At 39.7% G+C, this 14,525-nt stretch overlaps 1 pseudogene; it reads left to right on the forward strand.

The window, feature by feature from the left end:
• Window positions 1-460: 460 nt before the first annotated feature.
• The window catches only part of LOC140467128 (Fc receptor-like protein 5), a 110,338-nt pseudogene continuing 96,273 nt past the window's right edge, over window positions 461-14,525 (forward strand).

A 14,525-nucleotide genomic window follows, 5' to 3' on the forward strand; every position in this document is an offset into this window, starting at 1 on the left:
CTGTCAGCCGCAGAAAGCAGTAGAGATGGATGGATATTTGTGGGGCAAGAATCAAAGGTTATCAGAATAAATGAGAATGTGAGATTTGGAACACAAACATACCAGGTATGATGTTTTGAATGGCAGAGAAGATTTCAAGAGCTGAATGTCTCATTTCTTCTTTATAGTTCCAGATTGTACTTCCTAATTCATATGGTCATATATTTGTCATTGATATTTTACAGTGGTTACTCCGAGTGGAGGAGTAAAACTTATTAAGTTATATACATTTGTATTAAGAACTTAATTCTTGTTCAATTTCTGAAAAGTTGTCTCCTCAGCTTTACCATATCTGTGGACAAACAAGAAAGTAACAGGAATTGTGGGAAAATCAATCTCAATAAATTGTCGATACAACTCATTGTTCAAGCCCAACATGAAATACTGGTGTCATGGTTGGACTGTCCATTGCTCATATTTGATGAGAACAACTGATCCAGGTGGACAGCAAGGAAGAATATCAATCAAGGATTACAAGGCACAAGGTGTATTTGTTGTGACCATGGAGGATCTTCGCAGGGAAGATGCAGGATGGTACAGCTGGGTATTGCTCAAACACTTGAAAATGAATTACATGCTGTGAAGCTTGAAGTGTCTTATGGCATGGTTCTCATTGATGTTCTTTATTAATCTCTACTGAAATGTCTGATCAATATTTTATCTGAGAGGAACCAGGAAAGCTCCAATATCCCAAGGTGCCCCAGCAATGCTGATACTTGTTGGAAGGAACATAGGAACAGGAGGAGGCCATTTAGCCTGTTGAGCCTGCCCCACACTTTACTATGATCATGGCTGCTTGAACATTGTAATACTGTTAAGCCACACTATCCTCTTAACTTTTCATACCATTAATCACCAAATACTTATCAGCTTCTACTTTAAATATGCAACAAAAAGTCTGGTGAAACTATGATGCACTCCTTTGGCAATAATATCTTTCATTAGATAAGGTGATCAAAACTGCGCAAAATTCTTAAAGTGTAGTCCAACTAACATCCTACACAACTGAAGCAAGAATTCTCAATTCCAGTGCTCAAATCCTCTTGTAATAAATGTTAACATTTCATTATTCTTCCTAGTAACTTGCACCTCCATGTTCGCCTTCAGGATCTTATTGACAAGGGGATCCAAGTCTCTTTTCACATTTATACTTTCAAATATCTCACCATTTAAAAATACTCTGCACATCTGTTCTTCCTACAAAATGGGTAACCTGACACTTACCCATAATATATATCAGTGGCCAAAGTCTTTCTCTATCATTAAGCCTGTCCCACTCCTTCTGAAGTTTTTTTTGTATCTTTCTCACAACACATAATCCTCCTTTGTTTGTATCAACTGCAAATTTGAAAAGATTATACTTAGTCCCCATGTCCAAATCATTTATATATTGAGAAAAGCTGGGGCATAAGTCCTGGCCCTTGCAGTACCCCATTAGTCACAACCTGCCAATGTGAGAATGCCCCATTTGTTCTTACACTCTATTTTCTGTCTGTTCACTAATCATTAATCCATGCCATTGCAATGCTTCCTGTACCGTGTGCTTCAACTTCACAAATTAACCTTCTGAGGGGTCCTTATTAAAAGCCTTCTCAAAAACCAAATGCTCTCCATTCATTAACTTTCCATTAATAGTTTTGTGAGTAACATCCTGAAAAAGCTCCAAAAAGTTGGTAAAACACAATTGTTCATTTATAAATCCATGCTGACTACAGATAATCGAATTATTTTTCTCTGAGTACATTCATCACGTCCTTTATGATGAAGTCCAGCATTTTCCTTACTATTGATGTAAGATTGATACATCAGTAGTTCCCTATTCTTTCCCTTTCTCTTCCCATAAATAGTGGGGTAACAGCTGCAAGCTTTCAGTCTATAGCAATCATTCTAGAATATCTGAACTTGTGGAAAATAATCACCAATGCATTATCTATCTCTACTGACACCTCTGTCAACACGTGGGAAAGCAGACAATCAGGTGTTGGGGATTTATCAACTTCCATTAATTTCTCCAGCACAACCTTCCTACCAATACTAATTTCCTTCATCTCCTCATGCTCCCTTGCCATTTGGATCTCTAAATCAGACATAATACTCACAGTTTGCTCAACTATAAAAGTCACAATTTATTCATTCAGCTTATCTGCCATTTCTCCATTTCCTCAAATAAATTCTCTTAAATCTGCTTCTAATGGATCCTCATTTGACTTCGCCAATTTTTTTTTACATACCTGCAGAAGCTTTTAATTTCATTTTGTTAAAAATGACATAACACCAGGTTATAGTCCAACAGGTTTATTTGGAAGCATTAGCTTTCAGAGCGCAGCTCCTTCATCAGACGTTTCCAATATCAGTTCAAATAAGCCTGTTGGACTATAACCTGGTGTTGTGTGATTTTTAACTTTGTACACCTCAGTCCAACACCAGCACCTTCAAATCAATTTTAATTTTCTGTTTTCTTTGTTATGTGGCATTTCTATTCTATTTTATCCTTTTCAATTCCAATGTCCTCCTTTGCCATGTGCTTTAAAAAAGTTCCAATCCTCAGATTACTTATGATTTTGGCCTCCATATAAGCCAATTATTTTAATCTTATGAGCCCTTAACTTCCTTTTATCAGCTATGGTTGAATTATCTTTTTTGAGTGGAGTATTCTGTTGCTGCAAGCCATGAATTAGGTCTTTAAAGACTCTCCATTATTTACATACTATCCTGACTTTTAATGTACTCTCCTAGTCCAGCTCAGCCAATTTGTGCCTCTCTCTTTCATATGCATCCTAATTCATCCTTGCTTCAGATTTAAATGCCTCACTTCCAGACATACTGTATAATTCTGTCATATTCTGATCTTTCATCCCTAAAGGTTCTTTTACAATAAGGTCATTAATCAGCTCTGTTTCATGACATTACAGTACATCCAAAATAACCTGTTCTCTCCTCAGCTCTTCAACATGCTGCTCCACAAAATATAACATGGCCACGGCAATTTGCAGTAGCACAAGGTCTGTTAGCAACAGGATAGCTCTCAGAATTTCCGGAAGACAGCTGATTGTGGCGATGAACGTTTTCGAGACATACAGTACAACAGAACGCAGAGAGGACTTTTGCCCCTTAACTTCAGTGCTGCTCGACAAAATACCTATCTATCAGGATCCCATGTTTCAGCACCTCGCCTGTAACTTTGTACGACTTGGCATTTAAAGTGATCACCTAAAAATATTCTAAAAGTGTTATGCAGTATCACAGTCTGTGTGGGAAGAAATCCCACGGGAACAGGAGTTATCAATTACAGTCTGTTAATCTCTCAATTAATGCAATATTAAGTAGATATTGAAATGCAGCTGCAGAGATTCCAACATGACAAGAACTGGATGAAAGACAGAAATGTTGAAATTTGCATAGTATTTGTTGTTTGGATCCTCAGTCAGTATCTGATCATTTGCTTTTTCCCACAGAACCTGTGTCTTTTCCTGTAATTAGATTTTTATCACCATCAAATATCTCGTGTTTTTGAGAACTCAGTTTCTATCCCCTGTGAATCTGTCTGAGGATCCCCTCCCATTCAGTACTTATGGTATGGAAAGACTCCATCTGAAGAATACGGATTTCTGAGAATAATAAACTGGATCTACATTGTCAATTATCCAAATGGCAATATCAGCCTCAAATACCCAGGGGAAAAAAATCCAGTGAAATGGTTGAAGTATCAGTCATCCACAGATCAGAGAGGAACTGCAGTTATGTGGTACAGATTGGAAACAGTGGAAATATTACTTTCAGCTGTAATTGTGTTGTTTTACAATTAATATCTGCATTGACCAGATACAATGTATCCTATTTCTAGTGGATACCTTTCTCCCAGATCAAATGAGTTTATGCTGTAAAAGGAGTCAATTTAACTGGGCTTTCTTAAATAAACAAAGAATAGGCTCGTGAGTTAATAATCACAAGAAATATTAATAATACAACACACATACTCAGAGATGGAGAATGTGAAGTGTGTCCAACAAAAAGAATAAAAGTTCATTAAAGGTGTGTGGTTCGACCTCTGAGTTGTTTATAAAGAGTGGAAGGTAGAACATTGCAGCCATAATATTGAATGTTGCTTGTAGTTCTGAACAGTTGATTGAGATTCTTGGCTTTCCAGGTTGTTCAAAATTCTTTTGTCTGAGTTCCTTTTGACAGAGGCTGGCTGGTTGGTAGCACTCTGAATTAGAAGAAGTGCTATCCACTTTTTTTTACCAACAATGCAGGGACATTTTAACTTCAATTTAGGACACAATGTCATTGACACAGAGAGAGAGAGAGAGACAGGGAGAGGGAGAGACCAGAATTGAAGTGCACTTTTAACTTCTGTCTATGTGTTTGACTGAAAGAGAAAGACTAAAAAATTATCTCTCACCCAAACAGCTGACTTTTCTCCCATCATGAGCACAGTCAGAGATAACTCCAAGATAAGCATGTTTCTCTTTGTGTATTTCTCCCATTCAGTCAATCCTTTGGAAGCTTCCATGATACACCGTTAGGTACTATTTTTCATGATCTCTCTCCACCTACTCACTGAGTTAACATTTGCAATAATTTTGGCTTGCTCAGTTCTCTTTCAAAAAATAAATATTGGAAATAAAGTTTGATATATTATTTGACGTGAATTTACAATCCATGGTCATGAGACACTGCCACTCTAGTTTAACCTCACCCCATAGAACTAGCAAATGCCCCTTGCAGAGTATACCCCTGCTCTTTCATGACCTGTCCAAGTGTACAGATTCCATCTTCTCCAGAATTGGATCCAACGCCTCAAGAGTCTAAATCCCTCTCTGCCTACAATCAAGAAGCTGAGTAGCTCCTGGTGTTATGGACCTTGTTATCGTTGCATTCACCTGAGAACACACCTCCCCCAGCTGTATACAAAAGGGAAAACCTATTAGAAAGGGAAGTCAGCCTTAGTGTATTCCTGTGCTCCCAGCCTAGTGTTTTCACTCTGTGTGGGTGGTCTCCCATTCCCTTTCTGTCAGTGCATTCTTTACCTGTGGTGTGATGACATCACTGTATGTGTTATCCACAAAGATCTCAGCCTACTGGGTGCTTCACAGAGACTCCAGATCACTGATGGCCATATCCAACACAGCCTAGCCATATACAACTGCCCGTGAGCCTCCCTCATATTCACCTCTGTGGAAGCCAAGCAGTTCTTTTTGCCTTATTTGCAAATCTGCATTACTGAAAATCAGCAACTTGAAGGTGGAGTCTACTCACTGTCTCTTTCAAAATTCAGTGAACTTCTGTATCTGTTTGTGATGTTTTAAACTCCTCTTCAGTGACCCTGAAACTGTGCTGAATGACCAACTGAAAATCCTGCAAAAATCCTCATTTTGAGCCTATTTTATAAAAGTCCTGTTGCTGGACAGGATTGAATGTTGCTACGAAGCCACTCTTCAACTGAGTGCACACTGAATGTCACATTTCTCAGACAATGCTGGTGTCCCTGGCACAATTGGATGTACAAGAAATGGATTTCATCATAAACTGTCTGAGAAGATGCAATGGAGAGATTCCTCAGTACTCAGTGCAATTCATCGTAAATGTATCAGATTGTATTGAGAAGCTATTTTCTGTTTAATTAATTAATTGTCTTTTCAGGTTAAGTGCAGTGCTGGCAAAACATAAAGTAACAGGAGTTTTGGGAAGAGCGATCACAACAGATTGTCACGATGGCAAAGGGTCACAATTGTACATGAAAGTTTGAAGTCGCCAGTGCTCTGTTTTAGTAAAATCATGGACATCATGGACAATGAGGAAGAACGTCAATCACAGAGAACAAGACACAAAATAAATTTTCTGTTACTATGGAGGATCTTCGTTCTGAAGATGCAGGATGGTACAGCTGTGGTATTGACCAATCCGGCCTCATTTCAGTGTCTGCTGTAGAGCTACAAATATCTGACGGTACATCTCTCAGTGATATCATTGATTATTCCCCATTGAGATGTAAAATTGATGTTTTATCTGTGAGAGAACATGACAGTTCCAGTATCCTGATGCCCCGTGACAGTGAAAGGGTTTTGCAAAGTTCCAATTCTTTTTGCAGAGATCAGAATGCTTTGTAAAAAGAATTGGAACTTTGTGGCCAAGACAAGTTATCTAAAAACATCAGATTTGATTAAATGGACTGGTGTCGTTCTTATCTTCGTTGCCCACCACCAGCTAAAACATTGTGAGAGTTTACACCTCCATTCTCAATGGCTGCCTACAGTCATTTAACACTGAGTACAGAGGGAAGTGAATGGGGACTTTGACTTTTGGTCCCTTACAGCAATGGGCACCACTCGGACCTGAGCAAGTCCCCTGAAGGGGAAGAGCCAGGTTCCTGTCTGGGACATGCTGTCAGTGCAGAGAGAGAGGGATGGGGCTCTGGGATGAGTAATAATAGGTCAATCTGAGAAGTTTTGAGTAGATTTTCTGCCACCAACCTCTTTGCTGGTATTAGTCCAGCCCTTCGAGTGGAATTTAATTCAGTAAAAACAGGAAACTCAACCAGCATATGACTTAAAGCCGGGGACTTTGAAGTAGATCTGACACAGCATCCATTTACGCAGCATTTCGAGATTTCAGAATCCCAGAAAAGTAAATTCCTATCTCCCTCTGAACTTGAGTTAAAATGTCATTTCAGTCACAGTCAAGTAGATGAAGCACATTTAAACTCCCTGTTTAAGGCCATGAAATTTGTACCAGACATTTGCCAATTTATTGTTTTATTTTATTCCATGTTTATGTAACATTCTCTCCAATAACTTTCCATTTAGCCATCCAAAGCCTTGGAATCTGGCTATCTGCTATTGTAAGAAAATATTGGCTCTGATTTCCACACTGACATATGTTCATTATCATTACATTTGTCCTAATTTAGATTCTTCTTATGATCAGATGTCATTGGAGAGATGGGAATGCACTTTACTGGGAGGATGGAGAGATAGATGAGTTGAGGATATTCCAGCATACAGGCTCTGGATTAGATGTCGAAATGTTAGAAATAGGAAAGTGAATGCTGCTCAGGCAGTAACTGAATGTCTGTTTGTTTTCCTCAGAGCCTGTATCTGTTCCTATACTTAGATTTTTATCGTCTCCACCAAATGCTTCATGTTTTGGGAGCTCGGTGTCAATATCCTGTGAATCTGTCTCGGGATCCCTCCCCATTCAGTACACATGGTATGAATGGACCCTGTCCGAAGATTCAAAGATCTCTGACACCAGTAAACTGGATCTGCATTGTCACGCCTTTACACAGCAACATCATCAATATTACTGCACAGCCTCAAATACTCAGAGATCAAAATCCAGTGAAATTGTTCATGTGTCAGTCACCCACAGACCAGGGGAGAACTCCAGTTATGTGGCACAAATCAGCACCAGTGGTAATTTATATTGTAAACAAACAATGTAATTGCTGATTTGTCAAAATATAAATTTCTAGCAAACTATTTGCCAGTTGTATTCCTTCAGTCAGTCTGAAAAATTGCAACTTGCCAAATTTACTCAGTCTGGTCTTTCAATCAATCCAAACATGGTCACTTCGTAAATATGATAAGATTAGAAAATGTCCCAAAAGCATGGATAAAGTTTGCAGAAATTCCCGTAATCCCAGAAAAGTAAAACATTAGTAAAAGGAAAACACAGAAAAGTAAGAATTGACTGAGTCTTCAATAGTTGAAATAGTTATTTTTAGCAGAAGAAATTCTGACTTCCCTCTCGTGTCCTCATTAGGAAGGAGGTCAGGAGAGAGTGTGATATGCTGTCACTTTAAAAGGTTATTTTGTCCTAGTTTTTTTGAAGAGAGGTTGTAAGGCAGACGTGTTTAGCTGTCTCTGAGATTGTAAACAATTTGAGAGGCTCTGGGTTTTTTTTGTAAAGTTGTAACAATGGAAGCGTTCTGGTTGGGGCCAGGTCTCACAGACCAGGTTTCTAGTGTTGTTTTTAGATTTAGTTTTAAACAGAAGCCATTGGGGTCTCAAGAGTTTGAAGCTTCAGTGAATGTCTCCGAGCTGCTACTTTCTCTGAATTTTCTCTTGATGCTTTTTCTCCTCCTGGATTGGAATCTGTGTCTGAATTTGCCTTTTTGCCCATGGTATGTATATGTATATGGTATCTATATTGAAACAGTTAATTAGAAATTGGGACGGTATCTATTATTTGGTTAAGTTTTCCAATAGTTAAGTTATTCTACATTTCTCTTTCTTTCATTTGTATTTTAACTATGTGTTGATTCTTTTGACTATGTGTTGAGTCAGTTTCTTGTACGTGGAAATCTGAGACTTCTGTTTGTAATTTGTGATGATCAATATCACAGCAAAAAAAAGGAAGTTCAGAACTGAGGAGTGTTTTAACTATGGTGTTAAAATAAATTGTTTTGCTTAATATCAAGTAATTTGACTGGTTAAATTGCATCTGCAACATGGCACTTTATATCCACCTTTAAAATAAAATAAACTTGAGGGTTTAGACTACCTTCTTAAAGTGTATAAAGGGGATTTGGTCTGGTCCATAACAAGGGTGTCAAAGACTTTATCTAAAATGGAAGTGACTCAGTAAAATTACAGCCATTAAGCACTTACAACCATTGCTTGTTAAAGTTTCCTCACTCCTGCAATACAGGAAGTGCAGCAATCAGTGACTCAGTGGTCAGCACTGCTGCCTCAGAGCAACAGGGACCTAGGTTCACTTCCAGTCTTGCTCAACTGTCTATGTGGAGTTTGCACATTCTCCCCATGTCTGTGTGGGTTTCCTCAGGGTGTTCCAGTTTTCTACCACAGTCCAAAGATGTGCAGGTTAGGTGGCCGGGCCGTGCTAAATTGTCCATAGTGTCCTGAGATGTGCCGGCTATGTTAAAAAGCCATGGGAAATGCAGGGTTACAGGGTTAGGGTAGGGGCGGTGGGTCTGGGTGGTTTGGAGAGGTGTTAAGGATTGATGGGCCAAGTGCCCTGCTTCCACACAGCAGGGATCCTATGATTCAAAGTTCCTTAAGAATTTTATACGTTTCAATGAGGTTATCTGTCAATCTTCTAAACACCAGAGAATATAGGCTTACATGAAACCTCCTCATAAAACAATGTCCATCTGGCTTGGGACCAGTGGAGTGAACCCAAGGATAAGTGGGTCTTTTGAGGAGACCAACACTACAAGCAGCATGGCTACTATGTATTCACAGTTTCCCTATTTTTTATCCCTTTGTAACAAAATATAAAATATTACTTGACTTTGTGTGGCTATGAATTGGAGGTTGTGTAGTACAATAATAACATCCATGCCCTTCACCAGAAATTCTGGTTTCCAGTTCCACTCCAGAACTTGATGGAAGGAAAGTGTGTTCATAACACAGCAGCTAAACAGGTTAAGTATCCATTGTAAACCCTTTCAACTTTACCGGTAGGCACTAACACTTGGGGGAGACTCTTATTGAGTAATGTAATGGAAAGAAATTGGAGCCTCTATCATTGTGATCCATTTCCACAGCAACTGAGACTCACTAGATGGTACGGGGGTGGGGTGGGGTGGGGGGGGGGGGGGGGGGAAGAGGGCAACCGTTAGCACAATCAGATTGAATCGATCCCTGGCTTAATTAGTGCCAACAGCATGGGGTTCGATCCCCGTTCCAGCTCAGGGTGTATTCAGGCAGTTTATTCTTGCCCTACCCATTGGATGATGGGTAATGCCTAATGCCTTCATGCACAGAATTTAAGAAGAAGAAGAGAGCAAATCAATGTCAGGCTGCAACATGTCATCAGTGTCACCTTTTTACAAATATCCATCATCCCTATTCCAGATATTTTAGTTATGGTGTTGTAATTTTTCAGGTAAAGATGGTGTAGGTGCTGGAACAGATAATGCTTTTGAGAATTAGGTAAGGAGATCAAGTTTGAATATTTTGAATAATAATCATAAATTAACATAATGAACTAGCAGCACAGAAACAGGCCAATCAGAACACCTGGTCCCTGCTGGACACTCAACACCAACATCCCTCCCAACCATCTCCAACTAACCCAAACAACAGAAGCTTCTCACTCTTTTGTCTTTTGTCTTTCTTGAGATTCTCCTTCAATGTTTCCATGCTACTGACTGAACTAGCTCTTAGTTTTCAAAGTTTGGTAGAAGATTTGTAGCTCGGGTGCTTGTTGTTGTGGTTCTGTTCGCCGAGCTGGGAATTTGTCTTGCAAACATTTCGTCCCCTGTCTAGGTGACATCCTCAGTGCTTGGGAGCCTCCTGTGAAGCGCTTCTGTGCTGTTTTCTCTGGTATTTATAGTGGCCTGTCTCTGCCGCTTCCGGTTGTCAGTTCGAGCTGTCCACTGCAGTGGCCAGTATATTGGGTCCAGGTCGATGTGTTTGTTGATAGAGTCTGTGGATGAGTGCCATGCCTCTAGGAATTCCCTGGCTGTTCTCTGTTTGGCTTGCCCTATAATGGTAGTGTTGTCCCAGTCGAATTCATGTTGCTTGTTATCTGTGTGTGTGGCTACTAAGGATAGCTGGTCGTGTCGTTTCGTGGCTAGTTGGTGTTCGTGTATACAGATCGTTAACTGTCTTCCTGTTTGTCCGATGTAGTGTTTTCTGCAGTCCTTGCATGGGATTTTGTACACTACATTAGTTTTGCTCATGTTGGTTATTGGGTCCTTTGTTCTGGTGAGTTGTTGTCTGAGCGTGGCTGTTGGTTTGTGTGTTGTTATGAGTCCTAGTGGTCGCAGTAGTCTGGCTGTCAGTTCAGAAATGCTCCTGATGTATGGTATTGTATCCCATACATCAGGAGCATTTCTGAACTAACAGCCAGACTACTGCGACCACTAGGACTCATAACAACACACAAACCAACAGCCACGCTCAGACAACAACTCACCAGAACAAAGGACCCAATAACCAACATGAGCAAAACTAATGTAGTATACAAAATCCCATGCAAGGACTGCAGAAAACACTACATCGGACAAACAGGAAGACAGTTAACGATCCGTATACACGAACACCAACTAGCCATGAAACGACTCGACCGGCTATCCTTAGTAGCCAAACACACAGACGACAAGCAACATGAATTCAACTGGGACAACACTACCATTATAGGGCAAGCCAAACAGAGAACAGCCAGGGAGTTCCTAGAGGCATGGCACTCATCCACAGACTCTATCAACAAACACATCGACCTGGACCCAATATACCGGCCACTACAGCGGACAGCTCGAACTGACAACCGGAAGCGGCAGAGACAGGCCACTATAAATACCAGAGAAAACAGCACAGAAGCGCTTCACAGGAGGCTCCCAAGCACTGAGGATGTCACCTAGACAGGGGACGAAACGTTTGCAAGACAAATTCCCAGCTCGGCGAACAGAACCACAACAGCTCTTAGTTTGGTGAAACTTTGAACATTCTAATTGTTGAGCATAAAGAAAGGCTGAGTTGTCTTTCCAATTAAAACAAGACTTTGTTAAGCATTTAATCATTACTTTATATTTGCTGATACTCTTCAGCCTGCATTTGCATCTGTTTCCGTAGGGTTCAATATAACCATAGAAAAACAGAAAAATAATTAAGAATAAGAAAAGACTATCAACCCTATCCCTACTCTCCCCCAATACCTACTTCCACTAGTCATCACAACTATACATTCCTCTTTGTATGAGTTGCATGTTACCATCCTTAACTTGGGCTTCTTATCAGACAATTCCAAACATCTCCCACTGTTTGTCTGTGGAAGTGATTTCAAATATCTCTCCTGAATGGTCTGACCCTAATTGTCAGTCTACACCCCCTAGTTCAACAATCCCCACTCAATTAGCTAATCTTTATCTACCCTGTCTTGTCCTATTAATATCCTGAAGATTTCAATCAGATCACCCCTTAAATTTCTAAATTCGAGAGAAAACAGCCATAGTTTGTGTAATCTCTCCTCATAACCTAACCTCTGAAGTCTAGGTAATGTTCGTGTAAACCTACGCTGTGTTCCTTGCAAGGCCAATATATCCTTCCTAATGTATGGTGCCCAGATCTGCTCATAGTACCCCAAGTGGGATCTAACCAGGGTTTTGTATAACTGCAGCATGACCAATGCATCCTTATACTCCAGTGCTCCTAGCTATAAAGGTCAGCATTTCATCACCTTCTTTGATTGTGTTCTGCACCTGTTCTTGACATTTTAAGGGTCTATGTATTTCAACTCCCAACTTTCTTTTGTCATTCACTGTATTTAACTTCATATCACCCGGAAAGTATCTTGATCAATCCTTTTTTACTCCAAAATGGATAACCTCACACTTAGTTATATTGAATTCCATCAGCCACAATTTTGCCCATTCAGTTAGTCTGTCAATATATCCCTTTGTAAATATAAGCTGTCATCTAGACTGTCTGCAAAACTGTCCAACTGGTACCTCACATGTAAGCTGGATAAGCTCACAAGGTAGAAAGGACTAATTAAATACAATACTGAGGTGAAATGAAGACCAATGTGAACAGATTTGTGTGGATGAACTTATCAGACTGAGTTGGTTGTTTGAGCATTCGATAACTTATAAAACTTTGCAACAGTTTTGTCAATTAATTTACAATAATCTGAAAATAGATTTCCCTTCATAGCAACAAAAACCACCATTAATCAAAAGTCAATTCAAACTTTGTGTTTTTGTTTCAGCAACTGGTTGGAGCAGAAGACAACATTGTATATTCAAATATAAAGCGCAGTCAAAGCAGGTCAGGAAAAATACAGAGCACAGGAACTGTCCATTTCAAGGACAATGAAAATGGAGTCATTTATGCAGATTTGCAGTTTCAAAAGAAGTCATCATCATGGAGTGGTGAGACATCAAGTTACTCAGCTAACAGGGGAAATGCCCTGGTTTAAAGCCAGCTTCCAGAAAACAACATAGTAACTCCAACAACAGAGAGCCCACCAGAATCTGAAATGGCAACTGATACTAAAGTTAAGCATTAGGAAATCTATTCATGTCAATTTGTGATGGCCATTGCTTCTTCTTACTTTGCAATTTAATTTTATCTGCCATGAACCACAAACCTATTTTGTTCTAATTCATCTATAATTTGAGTTGTTCCCTCCAGTTCCATCTTATTCCCAATATGGTGTAATCAATAGATGCCTCCTTTTCTTTTGTCTTATGGAAATGTCACGTAAGACATCGAGCCTTGTGCTACCCCAGTGCATACCCATCATATCACATAACCACCCCAGCAAAGTATAACAGCTCAAAGAAGTCAGCTTTATCAAATTCTAGTCTCTAAGGCAGAAAGTTATGGATCTACTTCAGGATTTGGTCAAGTAACGCAGGCTAACATTTCATTTCTCCTGAGGGTATGCCACCTTTCAGGTGAACTGAGACCCCTCTCTGACATCTGAATGGATTGTAAAGTGTTCCATATATTCAAAGGTATGAATTTAGGTGAGAAAAGGAAAGCAGTTTCGGATCTTTTAGGGTAAAGACGTATATTGGCAGGTTTCCTCATTCTCTGAGTAACTGTATATATTTTACTAGCACAACTTGAACATGGTTTTATTGTGAAACAAGCTGCATCTTATTGTTAAAGCGCAAGAGTGGGGTTCTCCTCACACTGACAAGTAAAGATGAATGGTGCAGCAAGGACTACAGTGACAATTACCTGGCAGTGGATTGGTGTCACAGTGAATGCAATTTTCTTTTCTCTTGAACTCAATGAATGCCTTCCTCTGAGAGCAGATACTTCCATGTTAAATGCTCCCAGAGGCATTTTGTAAAGAGAGTTAATTTACCTTCTTACCTATGAGGACAAATCCTAAATTTTTGTTCAGATCATTTGATGCTGACTTCTATTGGCTCTAGAATATGTTAAACTTACTGACTAGGACACTTAACAACAGAATAGCTCCCCTCTTGTGTAATCCACTTAGACTATACATCCCTGGATTCTATCGGCAATTTAGCATAGCCAATCTACCTAACCTGCACTGGACTGTGGGAAGAAACCAAAGCATGCAGAGGAAGCCCATGCAGACATGGAGTGAAGGTATTAAACTCCACACAGACTGTCACTGGAGGGAGAAATTGAATCCTGGTTCATTTCACAGTCATAGAGTCTTAGAGACGTACAGCATGGAAGCATACCAAACGCTTTCTTCACTATCCTATATACCTGTGATGATATTTTTTTTAAAAACTTGATTATTGATTATTATTGTCATGTACTGAGATACAGTGAATGATATTGTTTTGTGTGCTCTACAAGCAGATCGTACTGTAATGATATTACCGATATTAGTCCCTGTATTAAAGGGATAATATAGTTGAAAGCAAACCTCCCCTCACTCTGCTGTCTTGTAGACCAAAGTACAGCTGATATGTGCGGTCACCTGAACCATGGCAACAACCGAGGCAAGAGGAAGCGAATCAGGAAGTCCCTTTGTGGTTAAAGAGGGTGTCACACTGTGTAGAGACCGCTGTCACCAGCTGT

Source organism: Chiloscyllium punctatum, chromosome 45 (genome assembly GCF_047496795.1).
Source record: "Chiloscyllium punctatum isolate Juve2018m chromosome 45, sChiPun1.3, whole genome shotgun sequence".
NCBI classification, from domain to species: domain Eukaryota; kingdom Metazoa; phylum Chordata; class Chondrichthyes; order Orectolobiformes; family Hemiscylliidae; genus Chiloscyllium; species Chiloscyllium punctatum.